The sequence below is a fragment of the Styela clava genome, chromosome 2, assembly GCF_964204865.1.
Source record: "Styela clava chromosome 2, kaStyClav1.hap1.2, whole genome shotgun sequence".
Lineage (NCBI taxonomy): Eukaryota > Metazoa > Chordata > Ascidiacea > Stolidobranchia > Styelidae > Styela > Styela clava.
This window is the reverse complement of record NC_135251.1, coordinates 26,586,498-26,597,197: the sequence shown is the minus strand read 5'-3', so window position 1 is coordinate 26,597,197 and position 10,700 is coordinate 26,586,498.

Below are 10,700 nucleotides of genomic sequence, written 5' to 3'. Positions count from 1 at the left end.
TTAAAAATAAATTATTTACCTATAGTGATTCTTCTACATTTTCATATGTTGTTTAAATTACCAAATCTACCTGAGAACTCGTCCAAGAGTTACGAGTCTATTTCCTCGGATCTGATAGCATACTAATTAATAATGCTTTCCAATAAATTCTCGAAAACACAATTATAAAATTAGATAACAGGTTGCATAGAAGGACAATTTTTGTAACACCGTTTTATTTGCCAGATATGTTGAATTTGAATTTCATGTTGACTATGAAGGAGATGGAACTTATCATATTAGGAAATCAGACGATGGTATGTTGTGTACACAAAATGTATCCCAATTGAATGCTTTCAAAACGTCGTGGAAAGTTATTGATTAGCATAACAATGAAAAGTACTAATAAACTCTTTTATTATTTTTCTTCTAATTTAAAACATTTGTTAATTTTTTGACACAAATTGAACGTTTGCAGAATTTATTCACCTCGCGCACGGAGAGGAAATGAACGGACTTGCGAATGAAGCGGTGTCAAATATGGGTAAAATTACTAATACATGTACATATATAATATAATATTCGATATATAGATAAATTATTATTCTTGTGTTGGTCTGCAGTTAAACTCATTTAATTTTATTTGTTTTAATCAGACAACCTTTTAGACAATGCAGCTATAGTTTTTCTTTCTGACATGAAAATTATTTTGCGGCTTTGTTATGTCCACTCGACAAAGGTATGAAAACTTATAGCAAACTTTTTAAGTACTGGAAGATATTGTAAATTAAATTACCAAGTCGAAGTATTTGTTGTTGCATCATGAACTAGTACAAATACCGGAATATAAATACTCCTTCCATTGAGTTCAAACGTTTGTTCTCTACCCATTGTGGACATGAACAGCAGTCTCGTTTTGCCTTAGCTGTATATATATGCAAGGTCTGGTGATATCAGAATCTTATCGAAAAAACTTGTGTGCTTTACTTTGTTCAGATCATCAGGTGATTCGTGGATTTTTTCCAAATCCAAATCCAACTTTGTGACAGGTTGCAGCCTTCATTAACGTCTTGCATGATGTCGCAATATCTGCAAAATGTTCTCCTTCAACATGTCCAGAAACTGACTGAAGTCATTATTTGATCTAACATTCTAACCAACTATTATTTATCAATGTTAGTTACATATCTATATATATATATATATATATATATATATATATATATACTAATTTCATCAACAGTCCTCGATGTTTGCTATTATTCAGAATATTGTATTTTAAAAAATAACGCTTATTACGTTGTTTTATAATTATCTAAATATATTTTATCACACCCGTATATGAATGAAAATAATGACTAACTCGTAACCTGTAAGATAATATCACTATTTGACAATTTAGCCATTCATAAAAAAAAATGCTAAAAAATACGTTAAATATAATTACTATGACCAAATTTATTGTTAATTAGGTTTTGATTTGGGTATTTTGAGAATTTCGAAAAGTATTGATATTACGTAAGGCGAACTCGCCACGAATTAGCTTGGCTTGGGACAAGATTGTGTTGTCAGTTTAGTTCATGCGATGTGACTGCTATACGTTTCTTAATATAGACGCCGTCGGAAAAAGTAATGGTCAGAAGGATTGGCAAGATTTACACACAAGCCATTCACAGATTCTCACTTCTCTTTTTATTCACGTTTCTATTGCAAAATATACTAATAGTTTTGAAAATTCGAAATCTCCTTTACGGTCGATAGAGTATAGTCAATGATTCGAGAAAATTCATTCCAGTATATATACATGCTCTTATCCTCTACGTTCATAATGGTCTCCCGGCAGCTTATGCATATACGTACGGTTTCACAAAACATTTTCATGCTTTCGAGTCTTATTCCTCTGTTCCTATTTTTACATGTCAATTTGTTGTAATATTTTCAACTTGACAAGCTGGATATTCATCAAGCACATCCGCTTGCTGTTGCCAACCTCCGTTTTTTTTTCAGAGCTCCAGAAGTATATGCACCAAGATAGCGCACATCCTGAACATAGTATTTGTACCAGGTTATGGTTCAGGTTGTGCGCCATCTTGGTGCACATACTTCGGGAGCGGCGTTTTTTTGATCCTGCTTAAATATAATTTTATCAAAATATTAAACCACATTACAAAATATCTTTTTGTTTTAAATTTTAGCATGAATATCAATCGAAAACAAATTTAGCACTTTGCCTTAGCCATGATCCATCACAATTATATATACCAGCTTGTCAACAGAATTTTGCAAGTAAAACCAGAGCCAACCTATTTTTAGAATGAGAGCTAAAAAATGACAAAGTTATTAGTAGATTATCAGTAGCATTGTGCATTTCTTTATGTTTATATATTTATTGGTATTCGTTATTCACCATATACTTTCTTTTCATATAGTGGGTAAATTATTATTTACTGATGACCTAATAAACAAATAGTGATATATAATTATCTATGATTTACCCTATGTGGGATACCTTGTGACATCAAGATGCCAAAGATCAGATGCCCAATCAACGAATGTGAATTTGAAACAGAGGATGAGGCCTATATTGTTGCTGCATTGCTGAATTTACACGCTACCACACACAGCGCACAAAAAACTCAACAACCCACAACCCAAGTTGAGAAAGTAAACCGTCCAACCATCACATCTGCTAGCTCAACTGAAGAATGGACATATTTTGAATCAAGAGGGACAGACTACAAAGCTGCCACAAAAATATTTGGCCAAGACATAATTTTCCAACTATTGGAATGCTGTGAGGATCCACTGCGCAAAGATCTAACTCGCACCTCACCTAATCTTACAGGAAAATCAGAACAAGACATACTGAACGCTATCAAAGAAAAATGCCATGATCGCCAGAGTCAAGCTCGCCAACATGAAACAAGACAGAGACGAACCAGTAAGAAACTTTGGCGCCCGCATTCGTGGCCAAGCGACAGTCTGCTAAGCGACAGATTCCCAGTCCACAGACGCCATCAGCTCATATTGAAAGGGGCGCATTCAAGTCAAGCCCACATCCGATAAGATGCAAGCCACATGTACTTACTGCGGAGAAACAGGACACGGCAAAAGTTTTCCACTGAGAATCAAATAACGTTCCTGTCCTGCTTCCAATCAGACTTACTACCACTGCTTGAAACTACATCATTTTGAATCAGTTTGTAGAGCAGTGGTTCTTAAACTGGGTTCCATCGAACCCCTGGGGTTCGGTGGAGCTGTTCCAGGGGTTCGACGAAGGTGCTCTGAAACAGTTGCATATTATGAGACTTTTTTATCACCCTGCATACTAATTATGCAAAAATAACTATAGTTCATGATGACTAATTACTAATGACTTGAACAATTGAATGGAACAATTAATTGGTGTTACCCTTATTCATATTCTACCGTACTAATAAAATTTAACTCAATTTTACGGATAAATTGAAGATAGGCAGTAATTGTACATGAATGAATGCAAAATCATAGCGTGTTTGAATTTCACTAGGTGATAAATTTGCGACAAGGAATAGTTTATCGCAGAGCTTTACCCGAAATTATTATGATCCATTCAGGACAACCTCGATATGGCGCCGAATTAATCCTATCTCTATTTCTGTAAAATAAAACAATTGGCAAACGATTTTATTCGCATTTCAGCGCAGTTTAAAGTTTGAGAACAAATTGCTTGAACTACCAACGTTTATGGGGTATATTATCATCTTTCGGATTTTCAAAGTTATTTTTTATCAGTTTTCGCCTGTTCACCCGCATAACTTATACAACAAAAACTATCTGCTCATTCTGCCGCCAACGCCATTGTGACAAAACAATGGTTATTCTCACATGGTTATTGATATCTAAGGTTTCATCACAATGTTCATATTCTATAACCTTGCAAGAATTAGCTTCCGCTTTATGACGTTACGGTTTGGCTTCTAATTTCAACCGTTCAGTACAATGGGGTTCGGTGGGAGCTTGCAGAATAGCGCAGGGGTTCGGCAGGCTCACAAAGATTAAGAACCACTGTTGTAGAGGCAAAACATCGTCAAAAATGGTCAAATCATCACAGGAACCTGATGACATGGAGAACTCTATGTCCAATTCATTACGCTCAGTTTACAAGAATTCATCCAACGGAATGGCTCTGGACCACCACCAATATGTGCCAAAGTTGGGAAAAACGCAAGTCAGATCCACAGCTATTTTTTGATATTATGATCGACATACTGCCATCTGACTTTGCTAAATTGGGGTTTAAAAAGAATTTCAAACCCCAACAACAATGACTGCGACCAATAACAAATGGATACATATCCTTGGCGCCCTAGTTGCAAGATTTTCAGGAACAACTGATAACGGGAAAATAGTTCGTTCCCGTCAGATCAATTACATTACCGACAGCTCGGACAAGCTGTTCTTGAGCAGGAAAGCATGCATTGAACTTGTTTAATTTTTCAAAGATTGGCGGAGTCAACAAGAAAATGACATCAATTAACATGACGGACAAAACTTTGACAGGGACTAAAAATGGTGACATATAAATATGCACATGTCCCCGCCGCAAACTTCCCCCACCAATCCCAACGTCGTTACCATACTCGCCGAATGGGGAAAATCGACAGAAGCTACAGGAGTATCTAATCGAATAATACAAATCTAGCACTTTCAACACCTGCGAACACCAACCGCTCCCTATATGATGGACGGGCCGCCAATAAAACTTATGATAGACCCTAAAGCAAAGCCTGTCGTTCATCACACACCAGTACCAGTAACCCTCCACTGGAAAGAAGAGGTAAAAGCCGGCCTAGACAGGGACACTTATAGGACTATAGGATATTGGGTAAACTATCTGCTTTTGGTTAATAGATTACGTGTTTAAACTTAGTCACTCTAATCTTAAAATTAGAAGTAATATCTTAGTCATAAAACACGTAACAATTAGACGTACTGTAGGGCAGGGGTCCGCAACTACGGGGTCGCGACCCAAATTTGGGACGCGAAACCCCCCGCTCTGGATCGCGAAACAATTTAAATTTTTCATAAATATGAGCATTGCGTCTGTGTAGCGTATTTATGTATAACAACTTCATAAATCACTGATTATGATTATGAATGTTTCCCCGAGTATACACTTCCTTATTTACTGTCGTAACATTGGCCAATCAGCATAATTGCAAAAATGAAGTAACAATAAACGTTTCAGAAGCGCTCAGATACTTTTTCCATTCAGACAGTCTTTCGTGGTTGTGGATATTATCTCGTTTTGGCAATTTTCGCGTGTTGTTTGTTATTTTTTAGTTGTGTTTTGGTAAATATACGTCCTAATCAAATAACTAAGTCCTAATTCTTGAAATAAGAACCAATAACTTTGCAATGGTAGAGTGTAGATCCAAGAGGAAGAATTCAAGAGATCAAAAGTCGAGGAAACATTCGTTACTTAGTTGTTCGCATTGTTACATCCTACTACGTAGACTTTAGGTTTTCAAAATGCTCCGTACGCACCCTCAGGACTCCGTTAAAGACACTTAGACCTCCGCGAGCTATTCGTTCACTTGAAAACTGTCCTCGACCCACTGCTCTACATCAATCTACTTACCTATCCTCGACCCACTGCCCGACCTCCCTCAACCCACTGCCCTATCTCCCTCAACCTTCCTATCCACGACCCACTGCCGCATCCCCCAACTTTCGCATCCCCAAACCACCACTCTATCTCCCTGAACCTTTCCCCTCTTTACCTACTGCCCTATCTCCCTCAACCTACCTATCCTCAACCCACTGCCCTATCTGCTACAACCTACCTATCTTTGACCTACGGTGCTATACTATTCAGTACTATTATTTACTACCCGATCGCCACACTGAACTTTACTATCTTGCGACCAACTTCCATGGGTTAAACTGGTCGTGTATGCCAATGAGATGATTCAATCGTACGTCGACAAAACAGGATTGACGGCATTCGTATAATATGTAGGCTGGAATCTCAAATGGTAAATAATAACCATAATTGACAGTTTAAAAATGTGTTACTAATTGGGCTACTGATGGTTTCTTGCTGGGAATGACAGTTTTCTAAATTTTAACAAGCCGTTTTATGCCCTTATTAATTGGTCATGTCGTGAGTCTTGTGACAATATGATGCCGATCCGAAATGAGCAATAGTGCTGCTGTTCGTATAAAGTATTTTTCTTTGACATTTTATAGTAAAAGCTGCGTCCTTTGCAGCTTCATAAGTTTCAAATAAGATAAGCTCAATTTTGGGACTACCCGCTGGATTGGAGGGCAGTTGGCAACGCTAGCTACGACAAAACATTTCATGTCTTAAAAATAGTTTTGAAGGAATTACACTCACTAAGCGACTTATATTTTTGACTGTTTTTGACTATTCAGCCTCCTCAGCCACGTAAAAAAAATTTGTATATACAACAAGGATATGGCAGAACATTCGTTGAAAAAAACTAAGCGTGCAAATATTCGATTACTTCCTCGTCGTTTTGCCCTGCACGGAAATACAGGCGACATTAAATGAGTTTCTGAAAAGGAACTCAGATATTTCGATATCGAAAGGCCTGTTAAAATTTTGAAAACAGTGACGCCAAGCCCGATGCCATCAGTAGCCTAATTAGTAGCACATTTTTAATCCACTAATTATGGTTATTGATTACCAATTGAGATTCCAGCCTACATTTACGAATGCCGTCAATCATGTTTTGTCGACGTACGATTGAATCATCTCATTGGCATACTCGACCAGTATAACACATGGGAGTTGGTCGCAAGGTGGTAAAGTTCATTTTGACAGTCGAGTCGTAATTTTAGCGCCGTTAGGTTAGGTACTCAGTGGTATAGCGTCGTGGGTCAAAGATAAGTAAGTTGAGGGAGGTCGGACAGTGGGTCGAGGGTGGGAAGTTTGAGGCAGATAGTGCAGGGGATTGAGGGTAGAAAAGTTGAGGGAGATAGGTCATTGAGTCGAGGATAAAAAAGTCGGAGGGGATAGGAAGGTTGGAGAAATAGGAAAGTGGGTCGAGGATAAGAAGGTTAAGGGAGATTGGGCGGTGCGTCGAGGATAGGGATGTGGAGCAGTTGGGCAAGGGAGACAGGGCAGCGGATCGAGGATAGGAAAGTGGAGGGAGATAGGGCAGTGGGTCGAGGATTTGAGTTGGAAGGACTGTATAACTTCACTGGCTCTAAAGTCTAAATCAGAGGTCGGCAATCTTCTGTCGTTCGCGGGCCAAAATAAAGGTTGCAAGTCATTGGCGGGCCGCACGTATTTTAGAAAGTTAAAAACCAAAGGAATGACCAATTACTCAAATTTTTTCACCCAGAAATTCCAAGCAGTGCGCGAAGACTGATTATTTGAATATTTTCAGCGTCATTAAACCATTTGCGCTCAGCATCAACTTTTTTACGTTCTGTTGCCATTTCTCTAATTATAATCAATTATAGGCTCAATAAACGAGTGAATGTGAATTATATACTTGTTAGGTTATAATATAATTTAGTTTCTCAAAACAAATTTTGACACGTAAAGAATATATTCGTCAATATAGCTGTTTTGTTAATATAATTCAGTGAAGCGTCGCGGGCCAAATCCGAATGTGGTTTGCCGACCCCATATTTAAACCCTCCAATGAAAGTTTGATCATTTTACTGTGTCGGTCGATATTTGTCTCATCACTGCATCTAGAAATCACTGATACATTTATGCATAGACCGAATTCGATATGAAAGTATCAAATATAATTGGCTTCATAACTGCAAACTCTGCCTTAACAACGAAACATTGCGATAATCCTAAGTGCTGAATGAGCAACTCAAAAATACGATTTCAATCCATTCCTTGCCAGTAGACGGTTAAAAAGTATTCCATGGTTGCCGTAGTGTAGTATATTAGTCAACTCAAAGGCGAGCAACGATGAACACAATTGAATCGATATGACAAGACATTTTAAATTCACGGGTGGCCATGGATTGAGCGATGAGTGTTGCTCGGGAGACAGGGTTGCCATACCGTGCTTATTTCTAAGATTTTTGCTTATTTTCTAGCCCGCGTCTTATAAAGTAACGATGTGCTTATTTCTAAGTAAAGTGCTTATTTTTGAGTCGCGTGCTTATTTGGTCTTAGAAACGTGGATGACCAATACTTGTTTTGCGTACAAAGCTTGCGTGGAAACGATGGACGAACTTTTTCTGTCAACAATGGGGTTTGCGGTATTTCCAGGCAAACTGTGACACACACAATAGTTGCTGCTAGTTTTTAGGAATACCGTTTTTAGGGACGAACTACAATTTAGAGTAAGCGTAACCATGAGTTCTGTTTCGAACATGAAAAGATTTTTTTTTTATTAACTACTGCTATTGCGACATCGAGAAAGGTGGAAAACAGTAATCGGTGCCCACAATACTACCATAAAAACACAAGAAGCATTGTGGGAAACCAAAGTATGAGGACTTTAGGTTAGAGGTCGGCCGCCTGCGGGCCATATCCGCCGCACGGAGTAAAATAATCCGGCCGACAGTGCTCACTTAAACCTACGGATCGTTGTTATGTTATTTTTGTTCTTCATTAATAATTCGTTTTCCAATCTTTATGAAAAAAAATCGCTTTTGTTTTCAATTACTTAACCAAAATAAAATTAAGAAAATTTTGATTTTATCTAGTGTGTCACCTAGTGTCGCATTAAATATTATTTATAAATATTTTGTATAATAAGACGACTTGAGTCAACGAGTTGTCGCAGTGTTCGCTCGCTATTAAAGTCCGAAATTTGAATTTCTAATCTGTATGAATAATGTGGTTCATCAGCCACCCGTTCAGTTTTTAACTTTCTTGAAAAAATATGTTGGCTTTGGCTCGGGAGCGACAAAAGTTGCCGACCCTTGTCTTAGAGATTGCGTGTGGCAGTGACTTCGTCTCTTTCCATAGCTTTTTGCAATTTTAGAGCTGCGTACAACGTTGTAGTATATATTTACGGTACAACCATGTTCGAAACGACTTCTAATGATAAAAAGTGGGAGACTCGTGTATGATTTCATGCCTATTTTTGGCTCTGGGTAGATGGCAACCCTGCTTATAGAAAACCATGGCTGCTGCGCCCTTAGTTATAGATAATGTTATATTTGAATCACTACCACATTTTGAAACCACCGTCGTCAAATTTTATTAGTGATGGTAATGCTTCTTCACAGATACAAAATTAACCAAGTCAGTTTTCCAAGTGAAAGAATAGCTCGCGGAGCCCTGAGGCTCCGTAGGGAGCACTTATAGCAGTGGGGATCAACGCCCGACAAATAACTCATCTTCTCACCCTCATCGGATAGAAATACATCACTCAAACCCTAAATATAAGCGGAATAACAGCGAATATTGTATAAAGATTGGTTCCACGTGTATCTTACAGCAAAGCATCCAAAATTCATTAAAAAACCAATACATTTTCCCGCCTATCAGCGTTTTCATACATAAAATACAATTACACATCAAGGCTAGAGGTAGAAAAATATCTTCGAGTTGCTGTCTCCCAAATTAAACCTCGATTTGATATGTTGTGTATTATAAACAAATCTTATAATTTGCATTAGTCATAATAAACGCTATTATTCACAATTTTATGTGATAAGTTTCATATAATTTTGTGCAAGAAAAATGCTAGTGTCGACAATAGTCTTAAAATCGATAACTAATTACATGTTTACCAAATGCTTGGGTCGCGAGAAGTTGGAATCATTTTTGGTCGCGCTAAAATGTAGTTGCGGACCCTTGCTGTAGGGTACGATGACGATAATGCGTCATGCCCTAAGGATACCAAAACCAGCATAAAAGCGACCATTCGTTAGGAGAGAAAAGGGGGATAACGATAGACAAGTAATTAACGAACTCGGGCTTGCAGTGAAACTTAGATTTAACAGTCATGACTTGAACTGATCTTTGTATTTGTAAATATACAATTGCAATACATGTATTCGAAACCAGGAGTATGTCTTCATAAGATCAGATCAGAGAGCAACAGAAATAGCCAGAAACAACCGCAAATACAAAAACAATAGCAAATACTCATTTGTTCCCTAAACACTCAACTAGGAGTAATCGAACCTGTCCCTATCGATCACATGGTGCCACGAAATGGTTATATGCGCAAAGAAAAATGGTAAGCCTCGACGAACTGTTGATCTACAGCCCCTGAACTAGTTTGCTACTCGCGAAACACATCACACTTTATCACCTTTCTACCAAGCTCACCAGGTACCTCGTATCACAAAGAAGACAGTTTTCGATGCTTGGAGCGGCTACCATAGCCTACCCCTACACAAAGATGACCGCCATCTAACAAGTTTCATCACACCTTGGGGCAGATACCGATACAAAACAGCCCCACAGGGATATATTGCATCTGGCGATGGCTACAGCAGACGTTTTGACGAAATCGCCTCTGATATTTCTGACAAAACGAAGTGTATCGATGACACATTATTATGGTCGGACAGCATTGAAAAAGCATTTTTCCAAGCTGTTCAGTGGCTCGAGCTTAACCGATGCCCGGTCCTGATTTGGCATGGTGAACCAGGTATCATACGCTTTTGCATCAGATGAAAAGATGTTATCATTCCGCCAATAGCTCCAGCCGTCGACCAAATTTGTCTGGACGGAAGAACTCAACCAGCTCTTTGAGGAATCTAAAAAAACAATCATC